Raw genomic sequence first — 22,192 nt, 5'->3', positions numbered from 1 at the left:
ATTTTAAAATTCAAAAGAGGGACACCCCCCCCCCCGCGGCAAAAATTTGAAATGTGGTGGGCAGGAGCGGGGGCGGGGCTTAAAAAATCATAAGACCAAAGTAATATAAATAAAATTCTAAATAAATAAAGTTGTATCTTTTAATGCTCTTAGGCAGCAAATCAAGCACAAGCTCAAACCTCTGGTATAGCTATGTGAGCTCTGTATTTAATTAACGATTGCAGAGACAGTGCTAAATATTTTTATCTTAATTTTACATTTAATAATAGATTCTTTAAAACTGCCCTCTGCTTTCCTCATTAATATTCTAGATTCTGGCCTTTAAAGTTAGCAAAAATGCACAGTAACACACTACATAGCATACACTTACACATACAGATACACACACACTACATAGCATACACTTACACATGCAGATACACACACACACTACATAGTATACACTTACACATGCAGATACTGACACACTACATTGCATACACTTACACATGCAGACATACACTACATATCATACACTTATACAGGCAGATACACACACACTACATAGCTTACACTTATACATACACATACACACACACACTACATAGCATACACTTATACATGCAGATACGCACACACTTACACATACAGATACACACTCTATATAGCTTACACTTATACATGCAGATAACACTTATACATACAGATACACAAACACACTACATAGCATACGCTTACACATACAGATACATGCACACTACATAGCATACACTTATACAGTTCTAAGTCTACAATGTCTTTTTTTTTTTTAGATCCGTCTGCAGAAATGCACTCCATACTCAAGGTAAGGTCTTACTAGGGATTTATATCCTGACAGAATTATGCTTTCTTCCTTGCATCAATGCCTCTTTTAATACATGTTAGTATCTTATTAGCCTTAGAGCCACTGCCTTGCATTGTGCACCATCTTTAACTTATCTATTACTACTCCCAAATTTCATTAGTCCTTTATTTTGCTAAGTCTAGGTCATTTAACCCCTTAAAGACTGGGAATTTTAGACTAAAACTTCCTCAAAAGACCAGAGCATTTTTAGTATTTTGCCATCACTCCATTTAAACAGAAATAGAGTCTTGTTTTTTATTTACCTATCAAAACTATATATATATTTTTAGTAGATAACCCAAAGTATTGATCTAGGCCGATTTTGGTATATTTCATGCATCATTTCACCGACAAATGCGATCAAATAAAAAAATTGTTAACTTTTTCAATAACTTTGGGTTTCTCACTGCAATTATTATCAACCAGCTTGTGGAATCATGGCACAAATGGTTGTAAAAGCTTCTCTGGGATCCCCTCTGTTCAGAAATAGCAGACATATATGGCGTTGCCATTACTTTTTGGTAGTTAGGCTGCAAATTGCAGCTGTGCACCACACTTTTATTATTCCCAGCAGTGAAGTGCTAAATTAGGTAGCTTGTAAGTTAAACTTTAGCTTTAGTGTAGAGCAGTGATTTTTAACCTTTTTTTTGCTGTGGCACACTTTTTTACATTAAAAAATCCTGTGGCACACCACCATCCCAAAATTTTAAAAAAATCACACATTGTAGCCTAATACAGCATATATATATATATATACACATACACACAAACACACACTGTATGCATTGTGCTGTTATGCCATGCCTCCTACAAACTACCCCTGCACTGGGAGTAAAAAAACAAGCAAAGTTTAAAAAATATGTCACACTGTTGTCAGTCTGCCGTGGCACACCTGAGGATCTCTCACGGCACACTAGTGTGCCACGGCACACTGGTTGAAAAACACTGGTGTAGAGGATAGCCTCCTACCTGGCACTTCCCACCCCCTGATCCCTCCCTGATCCCTCATAAACATCTTTCTTCCCTCCAGCACCCCACCCCCCACTGGTCACCCCATCTTAAGTACTGTCAGACTGTCTGCCAGTATGCAGTTTTAGATGTTTTGTTTTTTATTTTTATTATTAATATTTTCATAAGTGTAGGATTACCCCCTTACCTTCCCACCTCCCTGATCCCTCCCAAAAAACTCTCTAACCCTCTCCCTCTAACTAGATCCTCCATCTTAGGTACTGGCAGCTGTCTGCCAGTACCCAGTTTTCCAAAATTTGGGAATTTTATTTAGTAAAACAAAAAACACACACTGTTTCTGTAGTGTAGCTGCCCCCCACATCATTTACCCCCTCCGAGATAACTTTCCCACCATCTAATCCCACCTTTATTGTATGATTCCCCCTCTCCCTCCTCCCCCACGGCTTGGAAGGATTTTTTTTTCTGTAGCGTAGCAGTCCTTCCCCTCCTGCCCACCTCCCGCCCCCCTCCAGCAATGGGCCGCCCACCCGCCTCCCTCTTTACCCTCACACACCACCAACGATCGGTACCACCATTGCCTGATGCAGAGATGGCCACAAAGAGGCCCTCTCTGCATCAGTAACTCTGCATCTCTATTTCTGCACTGCCCCATTTATGAGGCATGCAGAAATAGCGTGATCTTGCTACTTTTAGCGAGATTGCGGCAGAGAGAGGCCCAGGACAGCAGCATCGTACAGGGTAAGATGCTAGTTATTAAGGGGTTAAATAATTGGTTGCCTGCTTATTTTTACTTCTAAAATGTAGTACCTTGCATTTTCCAATATTAAATCTCATTTTCCATTTACTTGCCCATTCTTCTAATTTTTGTAGATCCCCTTGTAAAGCAATTTTATCCTACACTGACGTAACAACCTTACACAACTTTGTATCATCTTCAAAACATAGAGATGTTGCTATTTAATCCTTGCTCCAAGTCATTCATGAAAATATTAAAAAGAACAGGGCCCAGTACTGATCCCCGGGGGACTCCACTGATTACCTTTGTCCAATCTGAGAATGATCCCCTACCCTATTAACCTTCCTAGTAATAGAGTCTCCTACAATCAACATCTGCCTCAGGCCCAGACTTGTATGCCCCTCTTCCATGACTGAAGGACTGTTCACTACAGTATGCCTCACTTCCATGACTGACTTTTCACTATAGTATGCTCCTTATTTTAGAATTTTATTTAAAAAAACAAATCATAATTAAATTAAAAAAACATGATTTAAATAAAAAAAAAATTTTATTTTTAATAAAATCACTGATTTTAATCCACCCTAAGAAAACTAAACTATAACTAACAAAACCATCACTCACACTTACAAAAGCCTTGGAAAACTAACATAATGAAAACAAACCTAAAATACCAAAACTATTGTTTCCCTGTGGCACTCTCATTTAGTTACTATTGATGTTAAGTCTTTTTTGTTCATATGTCTAACATATTCATTTGCAAACAAAAAAAAAACAAAAAAAAAAACAATGTTCAGAATAGACAGAATAAAACACAAAGGTTTATTATAATACTATTAAAAAAGGAGGGCTATGACATGCTATAATGGGAAAAGAGTGATGGCCTGACTAGTTTCGGTCAACAAACTGTAATCATAAGCCTTACAGAATCCAATCCAACAAACCTTAAAACTACACATGTTCACACTGATTGGTTAAAAGAAACACACCTCTTTAACCCCTTAGTCACCAAACAGAACAAGGTAATCATTAATTGAAATGATTGTATTATAATAAATGTGTATGTTTCTAATGGTTTGACTGTAAATGCTCAGCAGTCACATACAGCTCCAGACCAGTAGTGTGTTGCTGTTCCAGAGCTTACTGTATTTTAATATGTGGGGGCAAGGCATAGGGTTCTATTTTACCATTCAATGGAGTCCTTGAGGTTCAGACCTGCTGATGCTAGTTTTTTCACCGCAGGTTTAGAAGGCACAATCAAACGACTGCTTCTTCTTAAAAGGACAGTAAACTCCTTGAGATTTGTATATAAAATGTTTACTTATGTGTAATAAAACAACTTTTCAATATATTTGCAATATTTATTTTGCCCCCTTTTCATATAATTATGCTCTGAAAATTGAGCAAACTTAAAATTCACCCTGCTGACTTTTCAAGGCTAAATCTGCTATATAGCTACCCCTAATTGGCTTTATCATATACCAACTGCAAAACAATGCACTGTATACTAACTTTGGCTAGCCTTATTGTCTATGGACTAATGCTCCTGTTAATGTGAATTTATTTTCAAAACATTAAGACTTGACTGATATGTTATTCTGTTATTGCACTAGAGGTGAGGGTACGTAAAAGGGTCAAAAGTTTAGTGTAACATTGCATGGATAGACAATGTTAAAATTATATGCATTGTCATGTAAAATGTATGTTATTTTAAGTATTGTATATAATTTAAGATGTGGGGTTTTTTTGCTTTTACTTTTTATTATTTTAAATATTAAAGGGACACTGAACCCAAATGTTTTCTTTTGTGATTCAGATAGAGCATGCAATTTTAAGCAACTTTTTAATTTACTCCTATTATCAAATTTTCTTCATTCTCTTGGTATGTTTATTTGAAAAGCAAGAATGTAAGTTTAGATGCTGGCCCTTTTTTGGCAAACAACCTGGGTCCTTGCTTATTGGACAGCACCAATAAACAAGTGCTGTCCATGGTCTGATGCCTTTTTCAGTATTTAAAGGTTTTTATTGAGCTTTTTAACATACAGCAAAGAAAAAAAAAGGTGAGAAAAAAAATATTCGCAAGGAGAGATCATACAGAATTAAAAATCAAGACAAATTTTCATAGATATCAAGATGAAATAGACTAAAATAGACTAAAACGGTGCCTTGAAGAATCGTTAGCTCCAGAGCTGTCAGAGGAGTTCATTTTAACAAATCTTTTACGGTTTTCTCCTGCAATATTTATACAGCTCATTTTTAATTTTTTAGAATTAACAACAACAAGTTATGAGATTATAATAGAAAATAGCGGTTGGGACCCACCTCCTGGCCCCTGACCTGTGAATTGGTCCCTCAAGTTGTCACTTTGTGAGTGTTCAAAGTATTTGTGTCAAAGTCTTGTACAGAGTGTAGAGTAGAGGATGAGAAAAGTTGTCATAGGGCAAGGAGGGGAGAGGAGGGAAGAAGAGTCATTTAGAGGGGGTGAGAAAGAGAGGGAGTAAAGAGGGGAGAGGGAGGGGTAGGGAAAGAGAAAAAAAAAAAAAGGGGAGGGGGGGGGGAGGGTGTCCCTGTGTGTGTTCAATGTGGGAGAGGGTTTCAGCTTCAGTTTGATAACTAAATCTTAGGATTCCAAAGTTCCAGCATTGCCTCATAAGTTTCCATATTTCCATTTTTCATGTATTGGTATCTTTCTATCTGTAAGAGAGAAGAGACCTGGCCTTTCCAAATAGCCAATGTTGGGACCTCACAGGATTTCCATCTCTGTGGGATAAGAGCCTTGGCGCTATTCAGTAGAATGTACAGTAAGAGTTTTTTAGGTTTGTATTGAATCTTGGGCATGTCCAGGAAAATAATTATACCAGGATCAATTTGCAATTGGATGTCAAGTTTAGTGTTTATCTCGTGAATGACATCCGACCAGAAGGTTTCCAGCTCTCTGCAAGACCACCAAATGTGGAGCAGATCCGCCTTTTCTCCACATCCCCTCCAGCATTTCCCATTACACTTTTTGTAGATATGTTGCAGTCTGGCAGGTGTTAAATACCACCTCGCCAATAACTTGAAATTCATTTCCATGACATTGGAGGAAACAGTGGCCCTCTTGTGGCACTCGAGAACCCCATCCCATTCCTTCTGGCTGATCTCTCTGTTCAGATCTTCAGCCCATTTATGAGTGAACGAGGGATATTCCTCTCCACTCCTAGTTAGTAAAATGTCATAGATTTTAGATATAGTGTGGCTGGGCTGTTGTTGCTGTGCGAATAAGGACTCGAATCTGGTCAGTGGACGACCAAACTCCTCCCTTTTTTTATGGGTTTGTAAAATGTGTGCCAATTGAGCATAAGAAAACCAAGGGGGGAGAGAACCATCCTCCTCCCCCACGAGTTCCTCTATTTGTATTAGTCTGTTACCTACTAGTACTTTTTTAATCGCATACTGCCGGGCTTGTGGGCTTGAGCCCATTGGTATGGGGAGACCTGATACTGGTATATCTGGGTTACAGACATATGGAGTCATAGGGGAAGGCAAGGTAGAGACGTGAGTGGATGTTTTGAGGTTTTTGTCCCATGTTTCAAACACCTCCCGCCATAATGGATGGCCAGAGACCTCTGTGGGTTGTGACCCCGGAGAGATCCAGGTCCAAATGCCAATGTTTTCAGAGCCAAGAAGCTCCCTGTCTAGCTGAATCCATCTCTTATCTGCCGAGTTATGGCACCACTCTACCACACGTTGCAGCAGAATGGCTTGTCGATATACTTCAATGTTCGGTACCCCTAGTCCTGCTCTGAGTCTAGGGAGGTACATAGTGGCTTTCGGTATACGTGGTCCGATTTTTTGCCAGATGTATTGCCCTATGATATTCTGAAGGTTCGTGATATAATGCCTAGGTATTGGGATGGGCAACGTCTGCAAAATATACAAGATTTGGGGTAGAATGTTCATCTTAATGACTTGAACTCTGCCAAGCCACGAAATCTGTTTGTTGCTCCATCCAGAAAGGTCTGCTGTTATTTGTTCTAGTAGGGGCTTATAGTTGACTGCGAATAGATCTTTGATATCTGCCGTTAAATGGACACCTAGATACTTCATTTTTTGAGGTTGAATAACTAGGGGGCTAGTGGCCTTTAATCTGAGCATGGTTTCTGATGAAGCAGAAATGTTAAGTATTTCTGATTTAGATGCATTTAAGTGAAAGTTGGAAAATCTTCCATACTCTTCAAATTCCATTAGGAGTGCTGGTAGTGAGATTTCAGGACTTGACAGCGTGCACAAGATATCGTCGGCATATAAAGCTAGTTTGTGTTCTGAATTATTAGCCTTGATGCCAGAGATCCTAGGGTTAAGCCTGATCTTGTGTGCTAGGGCTTCGACCGAGAGAGCGAACAAGATTGGGGATAGAGGGCAACCTTGTCTCGTCCCGTTTGTGATAGAAAATGAGTCCGACAGAATGTCGTTTACTCTCACTCGAGCGGTAGGTCTAGTGTATAAGGCAAAAATCTTTGAGATGAAAGTGTCACTAATATTCATCTGTTTTAAGACAGAGCCGAGAAAGCCCCAACTGACCCTATCAAAGGCCTTCTCGGCATCCGTGGAGACCAGTATCATCTGAGTCTGGGTTTTATGGGCATGGGAAATCAATTGCAATGTTCGGAGCGTATTGTCCCTCGCCTCCCTTCCTGGCACGAACCCAACTTGGTCCGAAACCACCAGTTTGGTCAGAACCTTGTTGAGTCTATCTGCTAAAATTATTGTGTACACCTTCACGTCTACGTTAAGTAAAGATATTGGTCTGAAGTTTTCCGGTCTTGTGGGAGTTTTACCTGGCTTAGGTAAAACTGTGATGTATGCTTCCAGCATGTGTTTGGAAAAGCCTCCCACTTCGTCAATAGTGTTAAATAATTGTGCAAGATGTGGGGTCAAATCAGCTGAGAACAATTTGTAATATTTGCTACCAAAACCATCAGGTCCTTGGCTCTTCCCCAGGGGCATATGCTTAATAGCCCCAGAAACCTCTTCGCTCGTGATCGGATAATCTAGCCCAGACGAGTCTGTCAAGTCCAACTGAGGGAGGTTTAATCTGGAAGTGTACACGAATGGGTCAAAGGGATCTTGTGAGTCCTGGTTGGGACTAGTCTTGTCAGGGGATCGTTTTATATTGTATAATGTTTCGTAATAGTTTCTAAAACTATTACGTTTGTGACCAAGTGATCGGTAATATTTTAGATGCTTTGATTGTAGATAGGATCACTGGGTCTACAAATATGTATTCCAGGCGTGAATAATTTTTGTGGGGATGGGAGAAAAAGGTATAATCCCTTCCAGTCGGGTGGATCAGGCGCCAAGTATCATGAATAGCCAGGTCTCTGAGAAGACAATTTATTGCTTTTAGATCTCTCTTAGGTACAGAGGAGGTGCCCCCTGATGTGTCTAGTTTGGGATCCATCAGGGTGTTAAAATTGCCACCCAGAAGGAGAGTGCCTTTTTTGTGATCTAAGATGTGTTTTGAAAGCTGTATCATGAAGGATTTTTGGGCTGTATTAGGGAAGTAAGCATTAACAATTGTTATGGGTCGTCCATAAAGTAGACCCTGTAACAAAATAAACCTTCCTTCCTACAATTTGAGTGGGGTGTAATGGTATTGAATGCCTAACTAAAATTCCTACCCCATTTTTCTTGCTCGGTCCTGATGCAAAGAAAGCAAGAGGGTAGTTTCTATATTGCCATTTCGGGTCATGACCTTTTTTGAAATGGGATTCTTGGATAAGGACAATGTCCCCGCCCATTCTGGAAAGATCTTTAACCACCATACCACGTTTAGCAGGGCTGTTCAGGCTTTTAACATTTATTGTTATAAATGTAAGCAATTTACATGCCATATTTGAAAGGAGAGGGGGGAGGGAGAGAGAGAAAGAAAAAAAAAAGGGGGGGAGGGGAGGAGGAGGATGGGTCTAAGATGGTAGAGGAAAGGTTAAAGGGAAGTGATGCTGTGGGTGGGATCAATCACTGAAAGGAAAGGAAAAGTAAGGGGGTACAAGACGAGAAGAGTAAGAATAGATTGATTTAGGCGAAGATAAAGAATGTGCAAGGGTGCAATAAGTGAGAAGTAAGCAACCTGTCAACTATAAAAAGAGTGCGGTTACTGTCAAGGAGAGAGGAAAGAGCCCTGTCTCCCTGAGGGACAAATGTGTATGTGGAAACTAGTTCAAGTTAAGTGTATGATTCCTGTACAGTGGGAGCTAAGCTAGGGTAAGCATTTAAGTCTAGTGGGGTAAACCTGTAGCCAAGTAGCCATGGGGCCAGCTAGTGTGATTGTCCGTTGCTAAGGGCGGTCTCAGAGGCGCTTCGGTAGTCTGAAAGTTGGGGCAAGTAGATATATAGTAGGTAGAGTGTTGTGTATGTAGGTCCAAGGCATGTACAGGCTATGTCCCCCCCCCATCAGAACAAGAAAGAAAGTAATCAGTGAGCCTAGGTGTGGGCCCCATGACACAGCAAATGCAAACAATCATATCAACATAAGAGCATAAAAATTTTTAACAAACTATTACATTAGATAAGCATTAATGTGCTGTAACGTTCAATAGATAACACACGCAAACATATAAGCTCGCAGCCGTGACATATGTTGGGAGCTGCTAATTAACTGTAAAAAGGATGAGTTCCTAGGCTGGAGCCGATGATATGGTCTGCCCGCATGTCTGCCAAAATTAAAAAGCAAACTCCCTGTGTTTGTGTGGAGCCATTTGTGGGGAGACTTCACCCTGCTGTAGGCAAGATATTTCAAGTGGAGGCCTTAAATAAATCAGGGAGTGCCTCACCTCTCGTAAATGATTAATCTAAGTGGCTAAATCCACCACTGCGGCTCCGATGTGAATATGCAGGAAGACCAAGTACTCACAAGCTGGCCACAACTGTTGTAAACGGGAATTGATAACATACATTTTTATCTTTAACTATCACATTTTTATCTTTAACTATCACAACAGTGCAGAAATTATTCCCAACAACTAAACCTTTTGCATAGATTAATACCCACATTTTCTAAAATGAGGGGATGAACACTGCCCCGACTCATAAAATACCCTGAATAGTCCAATAGTGACTTTGATTAGTCTCTGAGTAGGGTAATTTAGTCTCTTATTTCTTTATCGCCTCAATAGGTATAGTTTTTCAGCAGAGGCCCTATGAATGGGTGGAGAGGAGTGTGCAGAATAATGAAAGTCATACAATACCTCATCTCGTCGGGGGATCAGGTGGCTGGTTGCTATCTAGCTGCACCACAGGGGCAGAACTTACGGTGGCCGAGTCCGTGTCTGGGAAGGTTATCTTTAAGCCCCATTTTTCATTAAGGTTGTGAAGGTCATCTGGGAAGCGGTATATGATAGGTACTCCATTTTTGGTGGTGATTATGCTCACAGGGAATCCCCAACGATACTGTATCCCAGCAGATCTGAGCGCTTCGGTAATAAATCTTAATTCACGTCTTTTCTGGAGGGTGGATTGGCTGATGTCTGAAAAAATCTGGATGTTAACTCCTGCATGTGTTATGGGAGACTTAGATCTTGAGTTCTTTAGTACTTCTTCCTTATCCAAAAAATTCAGGAAGCGGACTATAACATCTCGTGGAGGGGCTTTAGCTGTAGGCCTTGGCCTAAGGGCCCTGTGGGCTCTCTCCAAGGTAATCTCTGGGGCTGTTGGCGTTCCTTTTATTGTATGGAACAGATCCTGCAGACATCCCTGCAATGCAGAGAGTGTAATGGATTCGGGAATCCCCCTGATCCTTAGGTTGTTTTGTCTATTACGGTTGTCGAGATCTTCGACTTTGTCCATGAGGAAGTTTATAGTTTCTTCTTGGTTATGCAATTGTTTATTAGATTGCTGCATGTCGTCACATAGCATTGTTTGAACACTTTCCATCTTGGAGATTTTCTGCTTAACTTGCGTGATGTCTTTTTTTAGGTCGCTGAATAGGCCTCTAACCTCTTTAAGGACCTCTTTTATGTCCTCCTTGGATGACAGAGCTTTAAGATCTTCCCTAGTTATAGAGTGATTGGGATCATGGAGGACGTCAGCCCCCGCTGTCTGAGGTTGTTGCCTGGAGGCCGCAGGTCCACTGTCAGCTGGCGGTTCTGCAGCTTTGAGATACTGGTTAAGAGTTGTATCTTTTAATGGCTTCTCCATTTTATTTACTCTCTTGCAGGGCATCCCAAAACCAGCTTTGCTGTTGTCAAGGGTCTCTTAAGGCTAGTAGCCCAGTAGTATTTAATACAAGCGGTTAAGGGTGCAATGAATGCTGGTGATATAAGCAATCTCTTTTTTTTTTTTTATTACACTTAAAGTGCACAACAGGTCCACTGGATATTCAGGGCCTTTCCCACGGCCCTCAGAACACTTCTGTGTGAGGTTCTATAGTTCCCTGATATAGATGGGGAAATTAAGGTATAACTTAGGCTGCAGGACTTGCTCGCAATTAATACAGTTTGTTTTGCACCTGAAGTGCGTGTCAGGTTAAGTATTTGAGCAGGATTGCCCCGCAGCCTTCCAGGTGCTGGTATGGCAGCCTGTTTACTTGGGCAATATAAAGTCCCACCGGAGCCCAGCCCCTGCTATCGCAGCCCCAAGGAGGTTGGTTTTATTTTTATAGCCCCTGGATGTCAGATCAAAAGAGGTCTCACCCTTATAGCTGATGTCCGCTTTTGTCTGCAGGAAGCCCTCTGTGTGATTGCTTCCGTGTACTGCCGCTTCAGATGCGATCTAGCCGCAGTGTCCGCCCTGGCTTGTAGAGTGAAGCCGCCGGGTTTCCTCCGCTATCACATTGGGCCGTGTCTGTCGTAAGTAATGTGTGCGGCAGTAATAGTCAGGGCTGCAATCTCGGCTCACTTTGTGCGTGCGTGGCTCAGGCCCAGTCTGCTCCTATGTCACGGCTCCTCTCCGTTTGTGTCCTCAGCTCCCCTTCCGAGCTCCCACTAGCACAGATTGCTTAGATTCAGCTAGCAAGAGTTGCTAGTACTGTTTCTTGCCAGGAACCATTATTTAATGCCCCTCAGGGAGAAAGATGGCTATAGAGCCTATTTAGTGTGCGGCCATTTCCCAGCTTGGCCAGGCTCCGCCCCCGTCTGATGCCTTTTTTTTAAATAAAGATAGCAAGAGAACGAAGAAAATTTGATAATATGAGTAAATTAGAAAGTTGCTTACAATTGCATGCTCTATCTGAATCATGAAAGAAAAAAAATTGGGTTTAGTGCACCTTTAATATATCATTGAATAATAATAATAATAATAATAAATAAATGTAGCGACATATCTCCTATAATTATTATAAAGAGGTTTTTTTGCATACTTTATTTGTCAGGTAGATTGTAGACATGGCATAGGTGTAGGGGTTCTGTGGGAGTTAGCCGGGCGTTCCAGGGGAGTAACCTGCACTTTTATTGGGATAAATTGCAAGCCATGTTTGTCTTTACAGTGTGAGGTAAGTAGTGTAGGTACAGTAAGGTCACACAGGAATATTTGAAGTGTTCCTACACAGAAACCATGTTTTGTTTCAGTGAGTGCACTGCCTGTGCTGTGTAGAAACACTTGCTGACAAGTGGCAATGTCAGTGGACTTATGCAGAAGCCGCAATCCCAATTTCCTATGGGAGACACATTGCCACTTTTCCGCACATCGGCCACTCTCTTTTTAAAAATATATCAACAGACCAACAGACTGTGAGGAAGACAAGGCCAGAAAGGCAGTTACTCGTCTGTCTATCAATGCTTTGAATTTTGGGGCCTTAGTAAGGACAAAGGCCAGAGTTTGTACATAAAATTATACATAAATTGTGTACTACAACATACATCCCTGCAGAATTATTTTCCATGACTGCACATTTCTTCAAATTATATTTAGTGTGTTACTTGTTACATTCTTCATTTTTTGTTTTTTATTTTAACTTAGATCAGTTATTTCCTAATAATTACCACTTCCAACTTTTTCTTCTTTTTTTCTGTTGTTTTTCTGGAGAGAGTTTTTTTCCTTCTCTGATTTGATAAAGGAATAGAACTGGATCCTTTGACAGAAGTTTCTGAGATATTTTCTCCTTCAGGAATATTTTCTCTTAAACCTTCTGTAGTGGTTAGGAATGTCTTATTGGGACTTTTGTGTTTTGTTAAATTGACTATCGTCTCTGCTGGAGAAAACATTCTTGAGTAATTTGTCATGTTTCCTGAATCTGTGGTTGAATGAATTGGGGAGCCACTTGGAGTTTGTTGATAAGAACGTTTATTATGTGCTGTTCTATTGTTGTACACCTGGTTACATTCTTCAGCAGAATCTTCTAACATTGATGAGCGTTGAGGGGTGCTGTGTTTATTTGTTAAATTATACTTTTTGGAGGATCTCTTAATATTTAAGAAAGTATACTCTTCTCCAGAAGTAAGACAGTTATCATGGACACTTTCATCTTCTGAGAATTTGTCAGTTTCCTTTATTGGTGAAAACCCAGCAGACAGACTTGTATCATTTCTGGAAATTGTAGATTTATGAACCAAAGAGGGTATTTTCATTTGATAAAGAGAAACTTCATTATGCAATGATCTACTGTTATTTGTAAACTTGAGGTTAGACTCTTCAGTTGATTCTTCTAACACTGGTAGAAGACTTGTAGTCGTATAGGTTAGTGGAGTGCTATGCTTCATTGTTAAAAGGGGCATTTTGAAGGATCTTTTTACATTTAAGGATGTATATTCATTTTTAGCTTTTAGGTACTTTTCAATGACACTTTCATTTCCTATTGATTCAACTCTGGTGTTTGTAGGTGAAAGTTTACTTGAATTTGTATGTTTTATGTCAGCTGTACGCTCTTGCTCTATATTACAACTTGCTGTTTGCAATGGGGAAAGTTTTTTATACATTATTTTACTGTCAACCTCATGATTAGATTCTTCAGCAGATTCTTCTATTGTAGTTAGATAACGCACAGAAGTATATGTCATTGAGATGCTGGGTTCCATTGATAAGGTCTTTCCAGGGCATCTTTTGATATTTAGGAAATTTAACTCATCATCTGACATGTTTAGGGTTTTTAGATAAAGTCTTTGAAAGTCTAAAAAATAGAAAAAATATTTTTTTAAAGCATAATGGTATTAGATCTATTGGTCATCAAACCAGCACAAGTCTACTTGACTTCAAAAAATAAAGCCATCTTATGTGTTTTAATTGGTTCAGGTTAGGCTTCACTAAAAAATGATTAACTCGGCCACAGAAACTTTCCACTTATGTAATAACCTAAATGCAAAGAATCCAATGATAATAAGTTAGGGACACTATGAACACAACAGCCTAGATAACTTCCACTTTTTCTTAATTTGAACTTTAGAACCTCAGATTTTAACTTTATCATTGTATTTTTAGAACCAAAAGTACACAGCGTTATATAAAACTGACAGCGTTATTTAAAACATAGTCTAATGCAGGATGTTATAGAGACCAAGCCAGGGTGCTGGGGGAGATAGTTTTGCAAGCCGGTATCTGATTCCCCAGGGACAAGTGACTCCTCATTTCAAAGTGGCAATCAGTGTTAATTTCGTCGACTAAAACGACTATAAAACTAAATAAATTTTGATGACTAAAATACGACTAAAACTAAAATGGCATTTTAGTCAAAAGACTATGACTAAAACTAAATCAAAATTTGCTGACAAAACCATGTTATGCAAGGTGTTATAATCAATCCATATCCAATTACTGCTCTTTTGTAAAATTTACGAAACTTAATTTTATTAAATTAAATTATCAAACCTTAATACCATTAATAAAAACAGGTTAATAAACCTTTAATCCAGGAGTATATAATGAGTTTGGAAGTTCTAGAGCAGTGCTAATATCGTTATCGAAAATTGATTCTTCCTATAGAAATAAGCATAACCCACGAGTATAGGTTTAAGTTATGCTGTGCCTGTGCTAGCTGCAGAAACTTTTTGTTGTGTTGAGTTACTTGATACTTGTTTTAATTATTAACAGAGAATTGTTAAAGTTTTTATATTGGGTAATTTGTTCAATACAGCCAATACAGTTTACAGGGTTTTTTTTTTATATTTTAAAGTTGCACTTCTGTTTGTTTATGAAACTTGGTTTTATTTAATTTTAAGTTTAATAAAGATGTTACATATCACAACGGCTAAATGTGTGTCTGTATTGCATGTTTAAACCTTAATACCATAAATATTAACAGGTGTTATGTTTAATCCTGGAGTATATAATCAGTTTGCAAATTATAGAGAAATGCTTAAATAATGCATTACACTTTAACTAAACCCCTTAGATTTAAGTCGACTAAAATCTACTGGAGATTTAGTCAACTAAAACTAGACTAAAACTAAAACAATTCAGATGACTAAAATACGACTTAAACTAAAATGGCATTTTAGTCAAAAGACTAAAACTAAGACTAAAATTAACACTGGACTGGCAATAACCTGCACTTAAATATGCTGTTTAACCTAGGGGGAAGGGGGCTCAAACAGACAACATTAACCACCCCTCTTGTTTGTGTTAGTGTAACAAGCAACCCCTCATTTGAAAAAATGGAGTCTGCCCTTTCAGATAAGCATTCTCTTGTCCTTCTAGCATGAATGAGGGAAAGGGGGTATATAGGGGCTCTGCTAGGGCCCACCTGTTTCAGGTTAATCTGCACTTTAAATGCTGAACCTGTTTTTTAAATGAGGGGTTACATGCCTTTGTAAGATGCAGATCACTCTTAAAGAGACAGCAAACATTTTGAGATTTTTATATAATAAGTAATTTAAATTATTTATTTTGTACAACTTCTAATTCTCAGAACTTGAAATGCACCCTGCTGGCTTCTTGAGGTTAACTCTGTTACAAACCTATCCAGTATTTAATTAATCAGATAAGAACTGCAAAAAAATGCATTTTATACTTTAGTTGTTTGTATACTAAAGCCTAGATTGGCTCCTTCAAATAATGCAAATGGTACGTGGAATTTGAAAAGGTGTTTGCTGTCTCTTTAAAGCATCACTAACCTGTGATCTCATGTCCTTATAGCTATCAAGTGATCGTTATAGCATTAATGATATTGTCAGCAAATGCTAGTCTCAATTTGTTGTGTAGTTGATGTTAGGACTGTAAGAATGTAAAAATAAGTGATATTTTGTGAAATTCTATATAGGATGACTTTTGATATAACTATTTTATATTTTTGTTTTGTTTGTAATGTATTTTGCCAGTGACTTTGGACAAGGTTAGGACAATGCACAAATTGACAAAATGGGTTGAATCTCGGGTTGCCACCTCAGCCATGTTTTCCTGGACATTTATGAGTTACACAAGCAGCACGGTGTGCAGGGAGGAACATGGAGAGTGTTGTTCAGCAGCACTATGTGAGTTCCAGCGGTACAATTAGAGTTGCCACCTCGGCCATGTTTTCCTGGACACTTATGAGTTGCACATGCTGCAGGATGTGCAGAGGGAAACATGCATTATGCTGCTGGACGGAACAAAAATTGTGACCCTGGACAGCACTATTCATGGTTCTCCCTGCACACCCTGCAGCATGTGTAACTCATAAGTGTCCTGGAAAACATGGCTGATGTGGCAAATCTAGGCACATTGCATGTTCCTCTCTGCACGCCCTGCAGTATGTGTAACTCATAACTATCCAGGAAAACATAGCTGAGGTGACACTGGCAACCCTTGTTGAGCTATCCCTCTGGGAAATCAGAAAATTTAAAAATGTAACAAATATTTATATGGCTAGTTATTTCATACCAACTTATTTTCTGTTTATTTTTGAGATGGTGCATAGTGCAAAAAAAAAAATAAATGGTATTGTCTGCTTTTCAATTATCAATTGTTATTGACAGATATAGATATAAAATCCTAAATGTTCATGTTTTGCAAAAGTGAACTGATGCTAAATATGCGACAACACAGTCTGGGTTTAAAAATAGCTATGCCATAAAAAATTACATAAAATGTATTTATTTTTTTGCATTTCAAATGGTGGTGTTTTCCTATAGTATGGTATTTCTGCAAACTAAAATTATTTTCTAAAAATGATAGGTCTGCTAAAAAAAACAAGGTAAAAAAAAAAGTTTAAAACGTATGTGTAATTTCAATGAGAGCCAAACAACTAAAAACAGCTCCAGCATAGGGGTGTAAAAGGTTCTCAGCTGCAACAGGGTTAAAGGGATATTCTAGCCAAAATTTGAATCCACATGGATGCATTTCAATTCTGGATACAAGCCTTTTTTTTCAATATACATGTATTAGCAAAAATGCTTCTAATAAAAGCTATAGCTGTTTCAAAAGTGTATTTAAGTATGCAACGTGCACCAGCATTTTAAACACAGCACTTGTTTAGAGAGCCTAAGGAGCTTGTACCATTTGGTAATGACTCAATTTGTTCATTGATGCCATGATACAAGGCCCACTGGAGCTCTCTGAACATATGCAGTATTAAAATGCTGGTGCACTGAGTATCTAGCTATGCTTCACATGAACGTGCAGAGAAAAATGCTAAGACTAAATCAGTGATAACTTTTACCAGAATCACTTTTGCTAATACATGTATATTGCAAATATGTTTCCATTCAAAGATGTAAATCATCTATGTGCATTTAAATTTTCACTGGAATGTCCATTTAAATCTCAAATCTATCTCCTTGCTCTGTGTGCAGCACTGTATAAAAAAAGGCAGTACCTTGCAATTCCAGGTCAGCTTGAGGTTTGTGGGGTATATTAACAAATGGGGATGCATAGGATCCTCTAGAATTGTTCCTGGTATTTGCACATTTAATTACTTTTACAGACATCCCTTTACCATATGCTGAAGGTTGCACATGTCTTATTTATCAATTTATGCTTTTCAATACATCTTTCTGAAAATAAAATCTTGCATACTTCAGTACCTGGAGCTGAAATCCTATGCTGGCTTTCACAACCTCTGGCACAGACTGAATCACCTTATTAAAAAAAATATATCAGATAAATTGAAACTGCTAATTGATTTAAAAAGATAAATGGAGAAAGTAACTTTATTCCAATGTAATTCCAACACACACTACCCATTAAAAAGTGTGTTATAATCTGATGCCATTAATAAAAGTTTTTTTTTTATTATTATTTTTTATTTTGATCAGCTGTGACTTGATAGGCTTTGCAAATTGAAGCAAATACTCCTTACACCAGCTGTAGCAAGAATAAAATCAAGGTAGATGGATTATGAAGAAATTGCTTACATGTTGATTACACAATAAATAAAGTATATTTTTAGTGTGAAATAACCAATTTGAAAATTCTGAACACAGTTTGCTGATGAGAAGTACTAACTGAGTATGTATTAAGTAGAGACTAATGTAACACGTTGCTTTTTTGTGGCTATAACTTTTGGTTAGACATTGTTTACCTTTTGGCATACTATAACTTTGGTTTTAAAACAGAACACATATAGCATACAAACATAAACAGGTCATTGTTTTCTGGATATATATTAATATTGCTTTTAAAACATGACAGTCTGCTCATAAAAAAAAAAAAAAATCTGAAAAGAAAATGTATTACTAATAACCAAAACATTCAATGTTTAAAATTAAACAAAATAGAAAGTGCAAAGTTGAAATGTAATAAAATGTAATCAGAAGTGTTAATTGATATAAAATAAAAAGCACAAAGTGTAAATTCAGCAGTATATTGCACTTGGCTTGGCTCTCCACATACAGAAATGCAGGGAATGCCCCTTGTAGAAGTAATGCAAAAATTGAAAATTTCACTAGGGATCTAACAGTGCTGGAGAATGATTTTTAGGTTTTGAATATCAGGGCCTAAAAATCTGATTTACAGCTGTTAAATAAGAGTGCAGATAACCAGATCAATTTGTTAAATTATAGTTGGAATTGATTCTGGAACTGTGTTTTTTGTTAAGTGTTTGTACATCCTGGAGTGTCACAGTCATAAGGTGAATGTGTCACACAGAATTTGATTTGGTGCTAAAGATTCCAAACTGCTTAACATCCTCTTTTTTTTAACATTACCACTTAAAGTGACATACAAACAAAAATGTTACTTTCATGATTCAGATGAAGGAATTTAAACAAAATATTTGCTTTGATGAGTAAAATTGTTAAAGGGACAGTTTACTCAAAAATGTTCTCCCCTTTAATTTGTTCCCAATGATCGACTTAACCTGCTGGAGTGTATTAAATTGTTTACAAGTAGCTCCTTTACCCTTATATTGGCATTTAAAATAGTTGATTTAGCCTGTGGTATCCCCACCTATTCTGAAAGTTTGTGGCCTGCATGTCCAAGCTATAAATAAGCTGTGTAAACACAGCCATCAGAAGAAATTACACTCCCAGTGGGATATAGCAGAGATAATATAATAAAATGTTGATTTTCCATTGTTCTCTCTAAGTACTGGTGATTGTTTTATGGACAGATATAAGATAAAGAAGCAGGTATATGTACACATTGTGATAAAGTAATGAGATCTGATTATACCTACAAGCTCAACCCATTTTATTAGGTTGTGGCTTCAAAACACAAAATAAGAGCTTTAATATACACAAATAATCCTTAAAAAGCTAATTTTCATACATGTTTTACTCTGCAGTTGGTAAAAAAAGCAATTGTAAACACATTAAGGGAAAAACTATTTTACAGTATACTGTCCCTTTAAACAGCATACCTGGGTATGTATCATGCACTTATCTGGAGAACTATATGGGGGAAGTTGTAAAAACACTGCTGCTATATAGTCCCAGCACTGCTGCTATATAGTGCCCGCTCTGAACATGATTTCATGCACTATAAGTTCATTCTCTACTCTTACACCTCTGCCCTTCGATAAGCTAAGCAAACCTACTTCTCCTCTCTTATATCCACTCACTCCTCAAACCCTAAAAGACTCTTCTCTATTTTCAACTCTCTCCTCTACCCACCTGCACCACCCCCCTCATTTGCATTCAGTGCTCAAGACCTTGCTGACTATTTTCTCAATAAAACACTTGCAATCCGAGGAAACATCCCAACACAAACCTGCAATCTCCCAACTCTGCTCCCAGTCACCCCCTCTGCCACTCTCTGCACCCTCCTCCCAACCACTGAGAGTGAAGTGGCTTCCCTTTTGTATTCCTCACACCTCACTACCTGCCCACTTGACCCTATTCCTTCACATCTAATCCCTCCTCTGTCTACCACCCTCACTCCAGCTCTTACTCATATATTTAACCTATCCCATTCTACCGGCTCATTCCCTGCCTCCTTGAAACATGCGAAGGTCACCCCCATCCTCAAAAAACCCTCCCTCGACCCTAACTCCCCTGCAAACTACCGCCCCATATCACTACTCCCACTAGCTTCAAAACTCCTTGAAAAACTAGTTTTCAATCGCCTAACCCACTTCCTGTCCACCAACTCATTGCTCGACCCCCTGCAATCTGGCTTCCGTCCCGAACACTCAACTGAGACTGCCCTCACCAAGGTTACTAACGATCTCCTTTCTGCTAAAAACAAAGGCTACTACTCTATACTCATCTTACTTGACCTATCTGCTGCCTTTGACACTGTTGACCATCCCATTCTCCTATGGTCTCTCAGTTCTCTTGGTCTCTGTGACACTGCCCTCTCCTGGATTCACTCTTATCTCTCTAACAGATCCTTCTCAGTTTCTTTTGCTGGGGACTCCTCCTCTCTATTGTCCCTGTCTGTTGGAGTACCTTAAGGCTCTGTCCTGGGTCCTCTACTCTTCTCTATTTACACTTCTTCACTGGGTAAATTTATCAACAGCTATGGCTTTAGCTATCACCTCTATGCTGATGATATCCAGATCTACCTTTCCACCCCTGCGCTCTCTCCTGTCAACTCTCACATCAGCGACTGCTTATCTGGCATTTCCTCCAAAATGGCCTCTCACCACCTAAAAATAAATATGTCCAAGACCGACCTACTTCTAATTCCCCCCTCTAGCTCCACTCCAGTCTCTAATTTTTCTATCACTGTTGGCGGCACCACCATCTCCCCATCACCCCAAGTCTGCTGCCTCAGAGTCACACTTGACTCATATCTGTCCTTCATTCCCCACACCCAACTGCTCTCTTCATCCTGCCGCAACCACTTCTGCAATATCTCCAAAATTCGCCCATTTCTGAGTGCTGAAACTACCAAACAGCTCATCCACTCCCTGGTAATTTCCCGACCTGACTACTGTAACAACTTACTAACTGGCCTCCCTCTCTCCCGCCTCTCTCTCCTCCAATCCATCCTAAATGCATCTGCCAGGCTAATCCACCTCTCTCGATGCTCTGCTTCTGCTGCGCCTCTCTGTGAGTCCCTTCACTGGCTCCCCATTCACAACAGAGTTAAATTCTAAATTCTCACCCTGACCTACAAAGCCCTCACCAATGCTGCCCCACCCTACCTGTCCTCACTCATCAACAAATATACTCCTGTCCGTCCCCTAAGATCCAACAACGACCTGCTTCTTGCATCCTCTACCATCACTTCCTCTCATTCTAGACTACAGGACTTCTCTCGTGCGGCACCAACCCTCTGGAACGCACTTCCTTGAGATGTCAGACTTGCCCCTAACCTCTCCTCCTTTAAACGTTCCCTAAAGACCTTTCTGTTCAGGGAAGCTTATCACCCGACTTATTAACAAACTAACTTCAATTGACTAACAGTTGCCCTCTATCTCCTCACTAATATCATTCTCACCTCTGCAGTCCCCACCTCTTGTTTCCAATCCTCCTACCCATCTAGATTGTAAGTTCCCATGGGAATAGGGCCCTCAATTCCCCCTGTATTTGTCTGTAAAACTTTGTGTCTTATCGTATTGTTTCTCCACTGTACTGTTATCCTTGTACCCATAGGCAGCGCTGCAGAATCTGTCGGCGCTTTATAAATAAAGAATAATAATAATTTTAAATGTATAATATTCTTTCAAAAATGCTGATATATAGTGCTCCAGACACATGTACACTCCTGAGGCTACCTACCTACTTCTCAACAAATGTTACCAAGAATACCTAATACATTTGATAATGCAGGTAAATTGAATTAAAGAAAAGAAGTAAACTCTAACTTATTAAAAAAAGTGTTTAGTTTCATGTCCATTTAAAGTGACATTAGATACAGTTTTTATTTGTTGTATCTGCAAGAGGTCATTTAGTAGGTATTGTTTTTATTAAATGGATGTTTATCTTTTGAGAAATAAACATTTAGGTTCCTCTATTTGTGGGAGATTTTACTGTCCACCAATATCGTTCTGTGAATCTTCACTATGAGCCAGTGAGCTTTTAGCCAATGGACCATCTGTGTGCAGACATTATACATTGCTTTTTCTGTTTATATCAAAATAATATTTTTAGCATAGCAAACTTAGACACCTATAGTACTTCTGCTTATCCACTTTTTAATTTTATTTTTAGATTCACTGTGTATTTGAAGTGCATATCACTTTTTTGTGTTAATTATTTTTTTATTTTATTAGTTAAAGGGACAGTCCACTTGGAAATTGTTGTTTAAAAAGAGAGATCATCTTTTTATTACCCATTCCCCAGTTTTTGCTAACACTGTTACATTAATATGCTTTTTACCTCTGTTATTACCTTGTATCTAAAATTCTGCAG

The 22,192-nt window shown here is 38.8% G+C and overlaps 1 long non-coding RNA gene across 1 annotated transcript in view; it reads left to right on the top strand.

Annotated features, from left to right (window-relative positions):
• The first annotated feature begins 767 nt into the window (after window positions 1-767).
• LOC128659378 (uncharacterized) overlaps window positions 768-22,192 on the top strand; it is a 35,020-nt gene continuing 13,595 nt past the window's right edge. Inside the window, exon 1 of the long non-coding RNA XR_008402354.1 lies at window positions 768-823. This is a non-coding gene — a long non-coding RNA (uncharacterized LOC128659378). The remainder of the gene's footprint in view (window positions 824-22,192) is intronic.

This window comes from Bombina bombina, chromosome 5, assembly GCF_027579735.1.
Source record: "Bombina bombina isolate aBomBom1 chromosome 5, aBomBom1.pri, whole genome shotgun sequence".
Taxonomy (NCBI): Eukaryota; Metazoa; Chordata; class Amphibia; order Anura; family Bombinatoridae; genus Bombina; species Bombina bombina.
This window is presented reverse-complemented; position numbering and strand designations above follow the sequence as displayed.